The sequence below is a fragment of the Gallinula chloropus genome (assembly GCF_964237585.1).
Source record: "Gallinula chloropus genome assembly, chromosome: 5".
Lineage (NCBI taxonomy): Eukaryota > Metazoa > Chordata > Aves > Gruiformes > Rallidae > Gallinula > Gallinula chloropus.
The window spans coordinates 6705737-6724204 of NC_140090.1; the positions used below are offsets into that span (position 1 = coordinate 6705737).

The window sequence follows — 18468 nt, forward strand, 5'->3', positions numbered from 1 at the left end:
CAGAGGTGAAATGAATACTAAGACAGGGCCATTGCTCCCAATGCAGATAATTTGCCATTTAAGAGTCTTTGAGAAGACAGGTGAGACAGAACAGCGACACTTCATCTGATGTCCTCCATTTTGTACTACTCCATGGCCACACATTCCCAAACGAGTCCGTCAAGCCTGACCTTTTAATGTTCAGTAGCTTTGGGGCTAAGTGAGAAAAAAATGACAATGGTATTTTACAATGTGAAAAAGAGGGGGATTTTTCCTAGATATGCACTATTTATAAATGAAGATCTTTTTGAAAACTGTTTATGTGGGTCTTTGTCTTTATTATCTTTGTCCTCACAGCTAGCATCCCCGAAAGTGAACGTCTTCAGGCAACAAACAGGACAAACCAACAGCTGAAAGATGTTCTTAAACTTTTCTATTCTGTTGTAAATCTGTGTATTTTTATATTTGCATGCTACAAACCTTATTCAGTAAAGGCATCCAAGGCCATGGACTTGTAAAGTTCATTTATCCATAGTGCCTCTAAGAAAATTTTGCTCTGAATTCATTTTCTCAATGACCTCCTGGCCAGCATCACACATTTATTTTTCACATGAACTTTCATAGATTTTATTTCATTACAAGGTGAAAAATATCTGCCTATCAAACACTAATTCCATGACAACACTTTCATCCTAACACAATGATACTTTCAGTTGAAATCTTAAACTTATCTTTCATTGAAGGCTAAAGAATGGTGAGGTGCAAGTGAGTATGTGACCAAATCATCAGCATACGGGTGATAACCAAACAGCCAGAGGAAGAAGGCATCTTTGGCTTTTACAAAGCTGTCTGGACAGTGAAACCAAACTGAACCACTGTTTTCTGCACACTTTGGAAGGATCCAAGTCACCCCAGTATCTTACACATGGGTTTCCTTCCAATTGACTAAAGGAAGTTCTTCCCAAACTTATGGTTTTCTTTTTTAATAAGTATTTAAGGCAATCAAAATACACAAGTACACAGTGTATTTTCAACGCAGCTCATCCCTTCACCTCTTTTCTCTGCTATTTTTTCCCCTGTATATCTGCATACATCCTAATGCCCATACACATGTTAAGTAAAATTAGTACTAGCACACTGTTTTAGTTGGATTACTGAAAAGTCTGAACTCTTTCCAGCAAATTAGGCTTCACATATCAGGAAATAACTGCAAACATTTGCATTACCTGCTGAAATGCAGCACAGTAAAGCTCTGGAAGGTTTTAAATAAAGATGACATTAGCTAGCTTAAGTTTCTCCTTACAGACATCTAAATCAGGAGGGACTTCCCTCAAGTCATGGAGATTCACCAGAGTGAGAGGTAAATGAGACCCCTTGAATTAAATTACTGAAGAGGTTTATCAAAACCAGGCTGAAACTATCTGGGGACCATACAGTAGCACTGTGACAGTTCCATTGTGATGATGCCGGCAGACAACATGCCACAGATCTCCAGAGGTGGATTTTAATATAAATGCAGTGTTATTAGAGAGCCTTTTTAAAAAAAAAAAAACCCAAACTTCTTATTTATGCTGCTAATAATAACATTAGAACCAGATATTCCCAAAAGCTGTCTCTGACAGGTGGATTCAACCACTGAAACAAGGTGATGCTATTCCAGATTTCTTCTTTATACGTAAGAGGAATAAAAGAGCTGGTTATAAAAATAAATTTGGAGTATGTGATTACATGCTGATTCAGAATTATTCACTGATGTTTGCAGAACCTTGGCGTGTTCAGTCACAGCTCCTGGCTTCAAAGGAGCAACTTCAGCACAGCAAGGGAACCAGCCAGGGAAGTCACTAATCAAGAGGCTGAAGGATCGGCCTGGGAAGGGAGACCAGAGTTTTTCAAGTCAGAGATGCCAGGACTTACAGGATCCATATTTCAGGAAGTAAAAACTCAAAAGCAGTGTGCCTGGTCCTCAAGCAGACCAACAGACAGAAGAAGTCCTGTGGGGATATCGGAGTTCAAGCGGAGATGAAGAAAGCACCAAAGAGAAGCCCCAACTCGGAGCTCGGCAACAGTCGCAGAGGCAGCAAGGGGCAGCTACCATAGCCCTGCCAAGGGAGCTGCCTCAGAACACATTAAATCAAGTGAAGAAAGATTCATCGAAGAGATGACCTGCCAAGAAGTGGAGCTACTACACAGTAAGGCCAGACTACAGATTAAAGACAGCACATAACTCCAAATTACATAAACTCAGGCTTCGATTATCACGGAAGTCAATGATGATAACCACACAGAAACTACCACGGTTGGGAAGAACACATAGCTCAAGAAATCAAATGTCCAAAAGTGAGGAATTAAGTAATTTCCATCCATAGTAGTGAAAGAACCAGCGTATGAAACTGCATGCAGGGTAGCAAGCTTAAATAAATCAAGACAGGAACGATATCATGTGACCCAAAATAATAAATGTCCTATCTATATTTAAAGAGGAAAAAAAAATTATAAGAGCAACTAAAAGCTCTTCTAAGCTCAGTAGTTGCAAGGCTTGAGAAGAATTTTTAAGGAAAGAATAATCAAAGCTAGTGAAGATAAGAGAATTTGGGGGAAAATATCTCATGGTTTAATACAGGTAAGGGACAGAAGACTAACCTGACAACTTTCTTAGAGAAGACAACTCATTTTCTGGAGAAAGGAAATCTCAGCTGTCTGATTTTGGTAAAGCTGTAACATCATGTCACCTGGGAAGTTATTAGTTAAATTGAAGAAGATGGAGGATTAGCACAAAAATTCTGAATTGGCCTGAAACTGCAAGAGGTAGGACAATACATTAAATGGAGAACATCAGGGAGAGGGAGGCTATTAGCATCACTGCTCAAGGACTGTTCTTAGACCCAGTCTTGGATAATATTTCACCAATCACACAGGCACACAAATAGCTACGGTCTTGGTAAAAGTTTACTCAAGACAAGAAGCTAAATGATATAGAGACCTGGGACAATGTGGAGCAAGAACTGCACAGCACCTTGACTGGAGTACCAGAGAGAGGTTGCAGTTCAGTAGTACAGACCATGCATTTGGAGACAAAAAACCCGAAATAATAAGTCAGCCTTGGGAAACTACAGGGGGGGCATGGCAAGTTGAAACACTATGTGATGGGGCTGCAAAATAAACCAGAAGAAAATGCAAAGCAGGAAGGTATTACGCTAGAATTTCCCTACAAGACAGGATGCAATCCCTGGTGTCTCACAAAGCCCTGCTAAGACCTCCTCTGGGTGCTGCAAAGAAATCCAGATGTTTAGTTTCCCAAATTAAACCAGAAACAAATGCAGAAGAGAAATATCAGGGTGATTGTGAGAACATAGCTCCCTTCTTGCAAGGAGAGGCTAAAAGGGTTTGATATGTCTGCCAACTGAAAGCTGCAAGGGATGGCTCTCTTATCATTAGAGAATAGAGATGTTTTCTCCCTATAAAGTCTGCAGGGCAAGAAAATACCAGAGAGCAGAGCTTTTAGTGCTAATGGAAACCTCAGCAAAGACGAGACAGAAAAAAATACCCATCCACTCAGCCCGGGAATGATAAGGTTTTTAAACAGGAGAGGATGGGTCATTCTTTTCCCAGAGTAATGCAGATCACCAGCCTAAGGACAAGGCAGAATTTAATAATGTTTTCAACCAGCCAATAAAGTTGCCTGAAATTTCTGTGATGGCTGGAGAAGAGAGTCCCACGTCCTGTGAAAAATACCATGAGTGTTTCCCCTGTGAACATGGAAGAAGGTGGTGTCACACCTGCAGTACCTCCCCTCTCCCACGGATGCTCATACATTCATTTTCCTGCAAACCTTCAATTAGAGAAGTGAACCAAACAGACAATTATCTTGATGAAACCTCAAATTAAATGCAAATTAAATACAAGACCACTGAAAATATGATCTTTGACTAGAAGCCAGTAATGAATTGGGGTTTGTCTTCAGCAGCTGTTGACTGGGTTTAGGTAGTTCTGGGATATCAAAGAAAAGATAAATTGACTTAAGCAACGACTAATGCAAAATGACTAAGATAAACTCCTGTGTTTTACAGCTTGTTATAAAGTGTAATTAAAAAACAAACAAAAATTTCCATTCTTAGCAACTGCCTTCAGATCAAAAAAGCTGTTTTTCCCATCAGTGATGCCTGCAACACTGAGCACCGACAGCTTCAGCTTCCAAACCAAGCAAGACTGGTCCGCGAAGTCAGGTGGAAGCATCACAATACTGGCCCACTCTGGTTTCCATACAAGCCACAAGCAATCAATTGAATTTGATGGAAATAGGAAAAAGTCTATTATTTAAGAGAACAATTTACATCCTACTACCAAACTAGGAGAGATAGGTTACTTTTCATGATTCAGTTACACTTTTACACATCAAATATAACAATAAATGGCACCAACAGCTTTACCTGGTAGAAATGTGAAGGTCTTCCCTAAGCAACATCTAACTGTTTACACACTGCAAGCTATCCAACATCATTAAAATGAGCTAAAAATAATTCTTCCACAACACTTAAGGGAGGGACAGTACTGCAACCAAAGCTACAATTTAAACAGAGGGAACATAAAGCACAGACCTATGCCAATAATTTTTTACTTTAAATAGAATTATATTACCTTGGGTTATTCTGGCCTTACCTGGTTCTGCTGTAATTCCTTCTTGAGAAGCGTATTCCTTTCCCTTAGATGCTGCAGCACAATCCAGAGCGCATTTTACAACCACGTGACTTTGAGACATGCTCCAAACTTTTGTATTTTCCCCTCTACAACACGCAAAACCCTTTTCAAGAAACAAATGTTCCCTGTTTCACCATTTAAAAGATGCTCCAACAGTGCTGCAAATGCTATTGGACACATTTCAGGGAAGCATGTGGAGACTGATTGTTCCTTTCATTATTAACTCCATTGATAAACATTGGTTTGAGCCAGAAAAATTATCTTTTTGTTTTTAGAGTCAAAACTTCATCTGTTACCCAGTTTGCAAATTAGATGGCGATCCAGCAAAACCAGGCAAACTTCTGGTATATGAAACGACTGACTAGTCTATAGGGAGGCCGCTTCATAGGGCTTTACATATGAGTCAGATCAAAGGTCTCGCCTTCACAGAACAGACAGAAAAAAGGGAAATACTGAGCAAATTAATACTACTTTCTGAAAGAGCAGAGTCAGTTCCCGGTCTCTTAAAAGTTAATTGGAATTTGCCTTTATTTAATTAAATGATGAGAGTTAGACCAGAGACTACAGGGATAACATTTGGTTAGAATAACAGAGTAGTTAGAAAAACACTAGCTGGAAGACAGGACATAAAAACGGTGTTTGCATCTGCTATCACACAATATGCCCCGAATTTATGGGCAGGCTCCAGAAGCAAAGAGCCGCCATAAACTCCACCCACCCGGGCAGCGGAGCCGCCGGGCAGCGCCGAGCAGCTGGAGCACGCGTCCCAGCACTCACAAAGTACCCATCACCGGGTCAGGCACAGACGATTTACTGTGAATTACAGGGGGGAAAGAAGAAATAAGCCACGTAGAGCCTGGATCAAACTTCTCACGGTTGAGTTTCAAGCGCAGCCTTTTGATACGGGGATGCCGCAAGAAGAATTGCCATCCAATGTGAAGACGTGAAGATGAAGGCACTCCCTTAACGTCATTAGGAACCAAACTAAGAGAGTCCTATCCTCCGTTTTAAACGTAGCACCATCACAAAAAAAATCAATAGCTGTCAGGCACCGATTGTTCTTTTGATTAGATTACAAATAAGTTTTCACTTGGGTGGATAGAAATCAGCGACAAAATGAAAAACACAGAATTAGTGTGGCGAGGAATCTGCAGTCTAGCAAGCAATGGGACCTGTCAGAAAGGATTACTTTATGTTTTTTAAAAGCTATAGCATACAGGCTAAAAGAAATCTGCCTAAAATTAACATTTTACCCCAAAACAAGTAAATATTTTAGTGTTGTCTGAAGGACTTAAATCACCTCTGTTGCCTTCCCTTGCTAAGCTCTCAGGTACTGTGTTATGCTAGATTATTACGACAGGGCGAAAACAAGGAAATTAAGTTTAAAAACTATTTATTCTTCCTCTAGCTGGGATTAATTTCTGAGGATAGCAGGCAGATATCACCCAAATACAACCTGTACTTAGAATTTCCTATGCGATAAGTAACCACGCTGAAAACGCTGCTGTTTGCATACAACTCCTGAGAGGATACTTATTATGCAAAAATGAAGACGTGAGAATATGCTGATGAAAATCTGTGAGCCATTTATCAAACACTGACCTGAAATGAATATTAAGAAAAAAAAACCGCTCTTTTATATGCAAATGTTTAATCTGATCGAGTTTAATCATCACTTTTCTTTCTCGGGACTGATGAGTTGTGTACGTACTGTGCACTGCAAGATACAATCTTCCATATCTCATTCTCAAAAAGTAAGCAATTTTTTTTGTCAATGGCTGCTCTGGGAACACGTGGGCTAGAAAATTAATCTTTTCTTATTATTTTCCTCACCTGTGAGACTATCCATAAAGCCTATTTTGTCTGCCCACCTGCTGATCACTCGAGTAATATCTGGTTTACACGGACCGAGTACTTCCATTCTCTCAACGAGACAAACTCAAAGTATAATTGATTTCTCCGATGGATTTTCTAATGAATATCTATTGCAACTCTAGTTCCTAAAGTACTCACTGATGTTTGTGTGCCAACAAATATAAATCTGTTTATTTACTACCCAATTTTACAACCAGCTCCTTGCTGGGGAAAAGCCACATGAAGGAGCATCATCAATGCTCGGTGCATTTAGAAAGGTTCAGCTCCAAACTGGCAGCCTGGCGGGAGCACCGTCTCACAGCCCCTCCCTGTGACTACCCAGAGGAGCAAAATCCTCCAGCCAGTAGCAAGCATTAACAAGATCTGAGCCTTATTAAAAAGCAACATGATTACATTCTGTAAATCAGATTCTAACCAAACTACACGCTGAACCAAAACAGAATTTGTAAGCGCTGCTTTGCTGCACTGTAATTGTATTAAAAATACGCATTAGGGTAACAAAAATTAAGAGCCCTGGGTCTCACATAGGATATAAATTTACAGCAAGACTTGGATTTAAAATTCAGATTTAAAGCTAGGATTTAACTTATCAGAGAGGACATTGCAAACAAGATAGATAAAAATTTGGCAAGTATGTTTTGATCCCGGTTCAGATCCCTAGTTACAAAGGAGCAATTTCTTAATAACTGTGTTAATAATGGCAAAACCAGCACCACTGCACTGTCAAGAGTGATGTACATATAGAAACACATGTTCAGATGGCTGGCTAAGAGTACACTGAATTTAAATTAGAGCAACAGCCAGGACTTATTTTAAGACATTTTTAACATTTACACACATAAAGAACCATATGTTGGGACTTTGTGACCACTAAGCATCCCCATCAAAACCAAGACCAGCTGAGGTACCTCACTGAAGTCCAGCCACCACAGCTGCATTACCTGAGAGCATGGATCAAGGGCCATCCATCTTCTTATATGCTAAGGACTGAATGGAGAAACAAAACTCCATGTATTAGATACACCTCTGTATAACAGCATTACAAAATGCATATTGACTCTTTTCACCAGTTAAATACATATATCGTAAGACATTATTGAAGTAGCACATGACTATGTTTTCATTACTTTTCAAAGCCTTGCTTGACTAGTAACTTTAGTATTTTTACTCAGACTTTTTAGAACAAGCTTGAAAATATGCCCAGCAGTTAATTAGAAAGTTCATGTACCACATAATGTCACTTACTCAAAAAAAGGAAAATCCTCAGCTTTGTTTAGTCAAGTCATAATATAAAACTAACTTATATGAGAATAAAGGACATCTAAATTTAACAGATGTTGGAATAAATTGTTGAATGCAGACCAACCAGCAGAGCTGACAGATACTCTTTGGTTTAGCACTTCTAATTGCCAAATTTCATACTAATTAACAGTAATTGTCCAATTCTCAAATTCCTTTAGAATAGCCTGTATAAAATCTGACATCTACAGCTTTTATCCAAAATAAGATATGGGACATTTTTATGCATGACTTTATGGCAAAACATCACCATTTTCATCAAGCAGAAAGGTATTTCACAATTTTTATTAATGATTCTAAAATTTAATTTTAAAAATATATTAAAATCCAGGATCAGATTCTGTTTCAGAAACAGTTAAGGCTGTTGACTGACAACACTGTAGTTGTAAACAAAGCTATTTAAGAAATCCAAAACGTTAAAGAAAGGTTAAAAGAAATCAAGCAGTTTGCCAAAGTGATGGTGTGCATGGCAGGTTACTGGAAGGACCCCAAGGCTCTTCCCATCCATCCCACCATGTCCCAGTAAACACAAATGAAATCTCAGCAGAGCTGAACTAGCCATCAGAGGGCAGCTGACTCTCAGCTATGTGATATTCAGATTCCAGCTGAAACTCATGGCAAATCCCCCTTGCCATCAACGCAATCCAAACTGACATCAGATCTTCTCATCTGAAACCTAAAATGCCAGGACTGGACACCAAAACCTCCCCAGAAATGTAAAAGTTTTGATAGTGAAAGTAGCACATGTTTTTAAATAATAAAGATAAGATTTGAGAAAGCAGGAGATAAACCCATTGAAGTTCAAACCAGAAGAGTGCTCGGAAACATCCAACTCAAAACTGTTACCTTTTTTTCACACTTTGCAGAAATTCTCCTGCTAGCCAGCTCAGCTATCACTACAAGAAAAAGAAGCTTGCATACTGTATTTGCTCTTCAACAGTAACTTACATGGAGAAAAATCAGATTTTATAATGAATACTGGTTAGAACCTTAATTAAGGAAAAAACATATCAGTAACCTACCAACTAAAGAGAAAATAATCACCCAATGACCAAACTAAAACAGAACATTAAAACTGGCTGTTCTCTTGTTTTGACAACAGCATGCGGTTCAATACTAGAGCAAAATTAATTCTCCATTAAAATGTAGATAACCATTTTAAATTATTAAAGTGTAGCTAACATCTGTTTATTGTGAAACCACAAATGAGTCTCATCCCTTTTAAAATTAATCTGCAACTCTAACAAACACATACACTATATTCACCATCAAACTATAATCGATGGTAGGTAATCTTTATTAAGTGCACTGATATTTAATTATCTTTGGTTCTGACTTTGAGCTCCTAAGTCGATCTGGAACATCTGAGACACTGTTGTGTGCCACATCTGTTGGTGAATATGAAGGTTCACAAAACGCTTCCTTCGTAAAATAATGCAGGTTTCCTGGTTAAGTTACAATATGGGAAACAGCTGACTCAAAAATAATATAAAATAGATATGGATTAAAAGCCCTCATAACTTTTAATTAAGCAATGAATCACAACAGACTAGAGAGGACTGCTGATTTATGCACTCCTCAAGTGAGAAGCAGTAAATAAAATTAGACAGGACAGAATATACATCTTACTGGAGAAGAAGAATCTATCCTTCGGTGTTTCGTTCATACATAAAAATCCACTCAGCTTTAGGTTTTCTACTGGTGGCTATAGCTTGCAACACACTTATTTATGACACAAAGACATGTCATGATCTACAGCTTCCGAGGAAGAATTAGCTGAATTCATGCAACCTTACATTTGCAACTCTTTTCTTAGCATCCCTGCTAAAAGAGGGACTTCAGGAGGCTGGGACAATACAGTGGAGATGGCTTTAATTACTCTTTTCTTTCCCCAAACCCAAGTGCATGTGACTAGAATGAATTCCAACTTCTGGAAAACAGCCCTTGCAAACAACAGACCTCCCTGACGTGGGGGTTGTGTTTGACAACTGCTCAGAAAGCTCTAATTGGGCCCTGAAAGCCGAAATCTCAAAGTAGTTTACATTCCAGCTAGCAATCTGGTAATGGTGACAATCCTGATGCTGTCACCTAAAAAAGATGCGAAATTCATATATTCAACTTGCAGTTCAAATGCACACATTTGGCTGATGGCAAGCCCAGCACAATCCCTCCAGTCATGTGAGGAGAGATCAAGAGGAATAGAGAAGGTCATTTACACTTTTATTCTGCTGTCTTGGAGGAGGAAACCAATTAAACAACATAAAAAGAAAATAAAATCCATTCCTGAATCCATCAATCAGCTACAGCACATAAAACAAAGCAAACCGAACAAATGAGATGGCTATAATTTCTGGGAAACAGCCACCAGAAACGTCTGCACCAGAAAAAATATTAAAACTTGTTAAGTATTAATCAATGGTAACTGCTGTAGATGGAACAACACAGCAATATTAAGTACTTAAAAAAGGCAAGACCAGGGTTATTCTAAGGACCATAATGCAAGAGGCACCTGAGTGGTCCTGGGCTTCTCTGCAGCACTGACAGATGAAGTAACGTAGCATATACCTTCACATCCATCCTCCCAGTTTGAACAGCACCTTCATTCCCAATTAGTCTTATTCTTAAAGGGAAGTCAGAAAGTAGGAATTTCCTGCCCTGAAAGCTCAGGGTATGTTTACAGCATGCGGGTGAGTCAGACCATCTTTAACAAACTCTGTTCCTCTCAAAATAAAGCCAGTCACTTGAACCTGCTATATATTTATGAGAACGTTTAGTCTTTCTGAAAGTCACAGCTGTCCACTGGGGAAATTCAAATTAAAGTGATCAAGCTCTTAATAACCAAGCTAGAGCAGCATACCTAGCAGAGCCAGCACAGAAGACCCAGTACAGAGGTCTGGAGGAGACACACAGAGACTTGGTTGACCAAAGAATATATATGAGACACTCTGCCCTGTAGAGGAAACTCATTTCTCCATTGCAGTTTTCCCAACGGCAGAGCCAGGGCAGACTGCCGTGACGTCCTGTCTTAAAACTGCTTCCTAGAATAGCCTCACAGTGGTTTCTGACAGTAGCAGATGCTAAATCAGGCCAACACCAGCAATTTGTACCTAATTTACCAACCCAACCTTCAATCAGGTCGGATGCTCTGCACTGTCATCCAGGTCAAGCACGCAAGATTCCCTAGGTGGGACAGAGCTGCCTCAGGCCTGATGTGCTCCTGTTCCACATCTTGCCAGTATCTCATTGCATTCACACATCAAAAAGTTTTGAAATCATGTGGTAGGTTCTACAGAAGTAGAAATTACTGTAATTAATTTCATTACTTGATTTAGAACCTATTTCAAAAGAAATTTCCACATTTGTGACTTCTATTATAGCAACCATTGTTTTGTAATCAGCAAGACAGTATTTTGGAAACTCATTTTGTACAGAAAGGAATTATAAAAGGCAGTAAAGAGAAGAAAAACGTGTCAAAACCTTCATTTAACTTGCCAAAAGCAAGAGAAGGGATACTTCTGCATAACTTGTTTCTGAAGACTAAGTCACACGTGATGGGATGCACGATGCCAAATAGCTGTTTTTCACATCTACCATATGAAAAGGCGAAGACATACCAACGTTTTTTATTCTGAATATTCTTGGGTTTGTTCCAATTTGAACAGAACCTACGTCCTTTAACTGTTATACAGTATTTCCCCTTCCTTAACAACTGCGAACCTAAAGCTGAGAACAAATTACAGTGCAAAACTTTGCAGAAATTAAATAGAAAGCTTTTAAAAAGGAGGAAGGAGAAGGGGGAAAAAAAACCACCTCAAGATTAAATCTGCTGCCAAGGAAAAACCAAGGCATCAATCCTTGGTGTTCTCCTGCTCCTAAGACAAAGACAAGCAAGAGTAAGTTCAGTCTCAGTGTTAGACGCTGTCACGCTGATTTATGACACATAGTGTTTGCTGGTCCTCCAACATGACATATAGTCCACAAGAGATTCAGCACAAACCAAACTTCTTTCCTTAAAAAATATTGCCCAAACCAATTTAACTTCAGTTCCTTAGGTGAAATGCTAATACTTTCTCCACTGGGCTACCCAGCTGTCTACAGCTGATTTTCCATTTAATTCCACCTCCTCTGCAGAGGAACAGGACAAAGCACTTTTGGTATAACTCCTGTCTTTCACCTTATTTTACAGTATGCATTGATATTAAACAATAAATTTCTTCAACACACACACAGGAACTCTGTACTGGAATCAGAAATTACGGGTAAATTTCCAGCTCCAGAGATGCAAACATATCTCTTCCTTTTGCAGAAAAAGTCCTGAATTGAATTTGGTAAGGGCTGTAGTAGGTGGAAAAATGAATCAATTTAATCAATTCGCACAAGGCTGCTAACTTTTGTGTATCCAGAGTAATTCTAGGGAGACGATTGGCATTGTATGAGATTTCATTTCACAAGGTGCAAAGGTATTCTCACAGTTACACAAAACAGCATAACAACATTGCTCTGGTTTCAGCTGGGACAGAGCTAATTTTCTTCCTGGCAGATGGTTGTGCAGTGCTGTGGTTTGGACTTAGGGTGAGTCTCGTGCTGGTAACACCCTGATGTTTTGGTTGCTGCTAAGTAGCACAGAAAGTCAGGGTTACTTTTCACCTTTCTCATTCTGCCCCATCAGCTGGCTGTGCCCAAGTTTCTGGCAGGGGACGCAACCAGGACCCCTACTGGCCCAATGGATATTCCATACCATATGGCATCATGTGAAGTACATAAACTGGGGGGAAGCTGGCTGGGGGCATGACCACAGCTCAGGAACTGGATCGGCATCGGTAGTATGTGGGTGATGAGCAACTGTGCTGTGTATCACTTGTTTCGTATATTCTTTCATCCTCCTCCTCCTTATCTTATTTTTCTGTCCTGTTAAACTGTTCCTATCTCAATCATAGAATCATAGAATGGCATGGGTTAGAAGGGACCCCAAGGATCAGAGTTCCAACCGTCCTGCCACAGGCAGGGCCACCAACCTCCAGGCACGATCTAGACAAGGTTGCCCAGGGCCCCTTCCAACCTGACCTTGAACACTTCCAGGGATGGGGCATCTACCACCTCTCTGGTTAGTCTGTTCCAGCCCAAGATACTGTTGGCCATCCCAGCTGCAAAAACACACTGCTGGCTTATATTAAGTTTCTCATCCATCAGAACCCCCACATCCTTCTTAGTAGGGCTGCTCTCAAGGAGCTCTTCTCCCAGTCTGTATGCATGTGTACATACATATATATGGGATTCATGAGCTTTACTTTTTTTTTTATTCTACCCCACTCCACTCTGGGGCGGGGGGGGGGGGGGGCGGGGGGGAGTTGTTTTAGCTGCCAGACAGGTAATCCACAAAGACCATACATTAATATGCTTTATTATTACACACTGGCTTAAAGGACCTATATATATATAGATAATATATATATATAAAAGTGAAAAATGCTTTCTAGTATTAAACTGCTCCATTTTTGTAAGGCTAATGCTTTTCATGGCTGGCAAATGTGACAATACATTTATACAACTCTTTATTCAACAGAGAACCTGCGGGAGAAATGAAAATCAAGTGTGGATATAGCTAGTGAGGCTGAATACAAAATTAATAAATGCTGGGAGCTACAGTAAACACTTTGGGGTTCTGATCCTAAAGGACAACATGGGTGATGGCTCTATTTTCCTCTTCAGATGCTTGCTTCAGGAAGAAGCTTGCTACTTTGGCTCATGTAACGAACCAAATTACTCTTTACTATGAAAACTTATAATCAAAGCAAGAAAAGTATAAGGAAACCAGGAGGTTCTTGCAATTTTTTGACACTGAAAATCCTCCCATGTTAGTGTAGCAAGGAAAAAAAAAACCCTTGTCATTGGTATGGTACTGTAAAAAACTCAAGAGAATCAGAGGGCAATGTTTTCTGTGCTGTGATTCCTTCCTTTAAGGCTGAGTGGGAGGAAATCAGACCTTCTGAAGGTAAAACCGAGATGAAAGATAGGATTTTTGTTTCCAGAAGTTACATTGCACGTGAAGCAAATGAACACTGATAGACAGAGCCAGAGGAAAATATAGGTCAGCTGTGTCCTTGCACACCGCAGCAAGGGATCTTACACAGACGATGCTACTGACACAGCAGCACAGCACCGGGCTCAGAAATAAATTCCTGGCAGCTAAAATTGGTGAGAGGAAGCGTTTTTATGAGTGTCTCAAAAAAGTTCAGTGGCTTTTCTAACAACTGGGAATCTATATGATAAAAGAAGCGATTTAAGCAGGAACTATTTATAGCTAATACATTATTAATGAATTCTTGAAGACTAATTGCTGATACTGAAAGGTAAGAGCTATGCAACTCACCATCTAAGTATTAGATGTGAGCTAATTTGGTGATAACAAAGAGACTGAGTTCAAACTTCTAACAGATTTGAAAACCCTCATACAACAGAGACATGCACACATACATACAACTAAAAGGTGTATTTATGCAAAGGAACAGTACAACCAAGTATTACACCAAAACAAAGCATGAAAATAAACTCTTACCATCAGACACACTCACGATTAAGAGAATAAATACTATTTTAATAATTCACACTCTAGGGGACAAAGATAAATGGAAGAGTTTGTAAATATTTTAAGTCAGCAAGGACAAGAACATAACTTGAAGAAAGGAAACCAGGAGACATCCAGTTGTGATGCACATTGCTTATTCAGAAACTTTAGTGTGTACAAAATTCTTTCTCTGAGAGCAGTTACCTACCCAAATAAAAATGGGCTCTGTTTCATTACAGTGCCCTGTGATGAGCCATGCTACGTTGCTCTTCCTTAGCCAGAGCTCGTGGGGCACAGCCTAAGGGCATTTTTGGGTCACAAAAACTTAGCTTGCCCAACCTGAGCCAAAACCTGCCTAGAGAAATGGCTAGTGGATGTGAGCAAGACAAAGATCAGTCTCTGTACTACACTGGCTTTCTTTGTGGGTGTTTTTGAGTAATTAAAGTGTCAAACATCTTAAGAAAAGGCATTTCCTGAAGAGGTCTTTCCTAACATTGCAGGTTAGGAAAAGGGAGAGATGACACCCCCCCAATATCAGACCATCTCTCACTCAATCCCAGCTCTGTCTCACCACAGCCAGTGGCTGCTACAATTAAACGCAGTCTCGGAGCCCATCCACCTTGTGCATACTAACGGTGAGTTTTCAAAGCCTGTAGTTTTGTAGGATTTTTCACTTTTGAAAAGAAATTTAACACGTTTTTTGATGATCAAAAAAAAATTTGTTTTCTCTGAAGTGGAAGGAGGACTAAACCAGTCATTTTATATGAAAAGGTTACCAGAAATTCATACATCTTCACACCTGCTTCTGAGAAATCTGATCTGTAAATGTACCACTGTCCCCCATTTCCCTTTCTTTAAACTCCTGTGTGTAATTTCAGGAGAAGTATTTAAAATTGCAATGTGCAAGGTCTCTGTATTTCTCGTATTCAAGAGCGAACACCAGAGAAATGTCATTAAGAATAAATACTCATTTTAAAGGAAGCAGTAAGTTTACATTTCAAACACATTACACTTTTTCCCTGCTATGCTTGCCTTTGCACATGCTGTCAATCCTTTAAAAATGTTTACTTAAATACATACAGCATATATAAAGGGAATAAACTACTTGCTGCTGTATTTGTCCTTTAGCAGGACTGGGTAAGTAAGAGAGAGGAGGAAGGAGAGGGAGGGAAAATCTTGACAAGAATATATATTAGAGCAATCAATAAAAAGATAATCCTTGGAATTCATGAGTCTTTAAAATAAGATGCATTTTCTTGTAGTAATCCTAAAAACCTATAAAAGAATATTCAAGCAATAAACCCCCCATAACTCATATTTAACCTTTCATCATGTAGAACTACATATTAAATAGCTTAGCAACTGCATGCTGTGTAAGTGCATTCAAATAAGAGCAGAAATAGAAAAATGTAAATGCTACTCCTCTTTTTAACATGCACCACACAGCCAAGAACATCTGCCAGCTGACCCCCTAATCCAATCGGCTGTTCAGAAGCAATCATATCCTCAGATAAGAGCCTGCACAGCTTCCCCATGCAATGCCCATTTTCTTTAAAAGAGGGAGCAAAATGTAGTTAGCCAACTCTGCAACAATTTTCAAACACTTAGAGGTGCAAGAAGAAAATAATTCGACATATTACATGGGTCTGCAATACAATACTGCCATCTTTTCCCCCAAATATTGTAATTCATTTTTAATTTCACAGGGCAGTAACACGGAGGAAGCTTAAGGCTGAACTGACCATATTAACAAACTGTGTGTTTCTTCTCTTAGAAGGTAACAGAACCTGGACTGGAAACCTGGAAGGGCTCAACCTAGTCTGTCAGCTATAATGAGAAGGAGAAATACATAAAAACTGAATCAATTCTCCTAACACTGAGTTTACTTCTCACATCTACAGCAGAAGGAGTGGACAGCTTGAGAGGCTCTACGGGCAAGGGGAGATGAAGACATCTGAAAGCATGGCTTCAAGATAGGCCAGATGTGACAAAACCATTGTGGAATTAAGAGTCTAAAAGCCACACAATATCATGCAGAAATAGGATGTGTCATTATCTCCATATAAAATTAAACTTCTGCTAAAAAGTCCTATCCTAAATACACAAGCAAGCTACACTACACTGGTCGAACCAATTCCAGGAGGACCACATGTAATGGAACAATTCATGTGACTCAAAGAATTACTTATATTCATCAAATATATTGTTTTGCTCACACAGATTGCCCCTTTCTCCAGAGCAGCAGCCTTGCTAAAGTATCTGTGTTGGCAGGGCCCCAGACATGGTGGGAAATGGCAAGAGAGAATTGCAGGAATAGTGCTCCCTGTAATGCTCTCTGTTGTTGCCAGAAAGCCTAGAAAACAACTTTCACAAGAAGAGGGGGAAAAGATTATTTGGTTTAATGAGAAAAAGGGCTTTGGTTATAAGACACTGGAAAATGGAGGGTTCTCCAAAGTACTTGATTAAGCAATGACATGGCCCAAACTCAGAAGCAATAATTTTAAAAAAAAAATCCAAGTTAAAAATACTGGAGGAAATAATAAGGTAAATCTACTGGCACCTGGAGGAGTTTATTATTGGTTCTGAGTTATCTAACGTCTCCATCAGCGGCATAAAACACAATATAGCACAGTAGCTAGTGAAAGATAAAGCAAGTCTCAGTGCCAAGGTGATTTAGTTTTCTCATGTCTGTTATCAAACAAAAGCAAGAATTTTATTGCAGGTATTTAGCCCAGATTGTATAAAAACAATCAGGATGTCACATATTCATATATAAAGAATCTATTAGATATTTGCTCTGGGATTTAAATACCACCCAGACCAAAGAGAGAATACAGTCTGCCTTGCAGCGGATTAAATATGTGTCCAGCTTAGCTAAACAGCATCGTGACCAGCCAATTTAATTTACCATCTGGGTAGGCAGCCTGAACCTGCAGCAATGTGCCCAAGGTCCTTGCTGTCTCTGAACCAAGACTGGAAGTCAACATCCATTGGGTGCAGGGCCCAACTCCTCCCAAACTGCAACCAAGACGCATTTGGGGAGACAACGGACAGTCTCACGCACGCACATATGTGTGCAGATCTAAGTGTACAGATATGCACACACACACTTGTTAGCATAACAGTTTATTCTTGTGTCAAACACTCTGAAATATGGAGGATCTGACCCAATCCTACAAACACAAATTGGAAAAAGGTAAAGCCAGCGGTGCACGGGAACAGCTAGAAAGAGCTGCTGATTCCACCCGAAAACCAAGCAACCAAAGAACCCCACAAGCATCCAACCAACCCAACCCAAAAACCAACCAACAAAAAAAACCCCACCCCAAAACCAAACCATCAAACTCAAAAAACCCAACCACCCCCCGGAAAAAAATCATAAATCTAAAGGAAAAGACATTCATACAATTCTGAGGTGTCACTACTAGAGCCCTCTTAATAAATTCAGTGGGGTTTAGATCAAGACGCGTGTTCCTGGTAAAGGGGCAAAAAGCACCAACCCCATTTCCATTAATCCCAGACGTGGCACTTTGCAAGCACCGAGCACCGATAAACCTTACAGAGACGTAATTTCCAAGTTGAAACAATTTCTTTCCTTTAATATCTTCTGAAAGGGGGTTGAAATTAGCAAATCTAATGTGTGTGGGAATAGGCAACGCTTTAGAGCAGTAAGTTTACTTTTAATAGACGTAGTCTGCTGTATCTATGGGTTACAAACCCCAGCATCTTTTCATTACAAAGGAGCTTATTGTTACCATACGACGTACTGTGGGATTTCATTTTGCCTCTTTGGTGATCTGTCTGATCTATTAAGAAAAGCACTGAGGTATGGACAACATACACTTTATTGCAGCTTTATATTTTCCTAGTCCCCATTGCTTCTGCTAGGCTACCGCCTATGAATTTCAAATAGTAATAAGGAAAAAATAATAAAAATTAAAAAGAAATTATTTACTAAGTTTCCCACAGGAAAAAAAATAAACTGTGAAGAAAATGAGACAAGTTCAGAACCAGGTGTTAGAAGTGGTGCTGCATCCCAGGACATGACTGCTGCA

At 39.5% G+C, this 18468-nt stretch overlaps 1 protein-coding gene across 1 annotated transcript in view; it reads right to left on the reverse strand.

The window, feature by feature from the left end:
• THSD7B (thrombospondin type 1 domain containing 7B) overlaps positions 1 to 18468 on the reverse strand; it is a gene marked incomplete at both ends in the record, with an annotated part of 263012 nt that overhangs the window by 63598 nt on the left and 180946 nt on the right. The gene's annotated exons all lie outside the window — the stretch shown is intronic.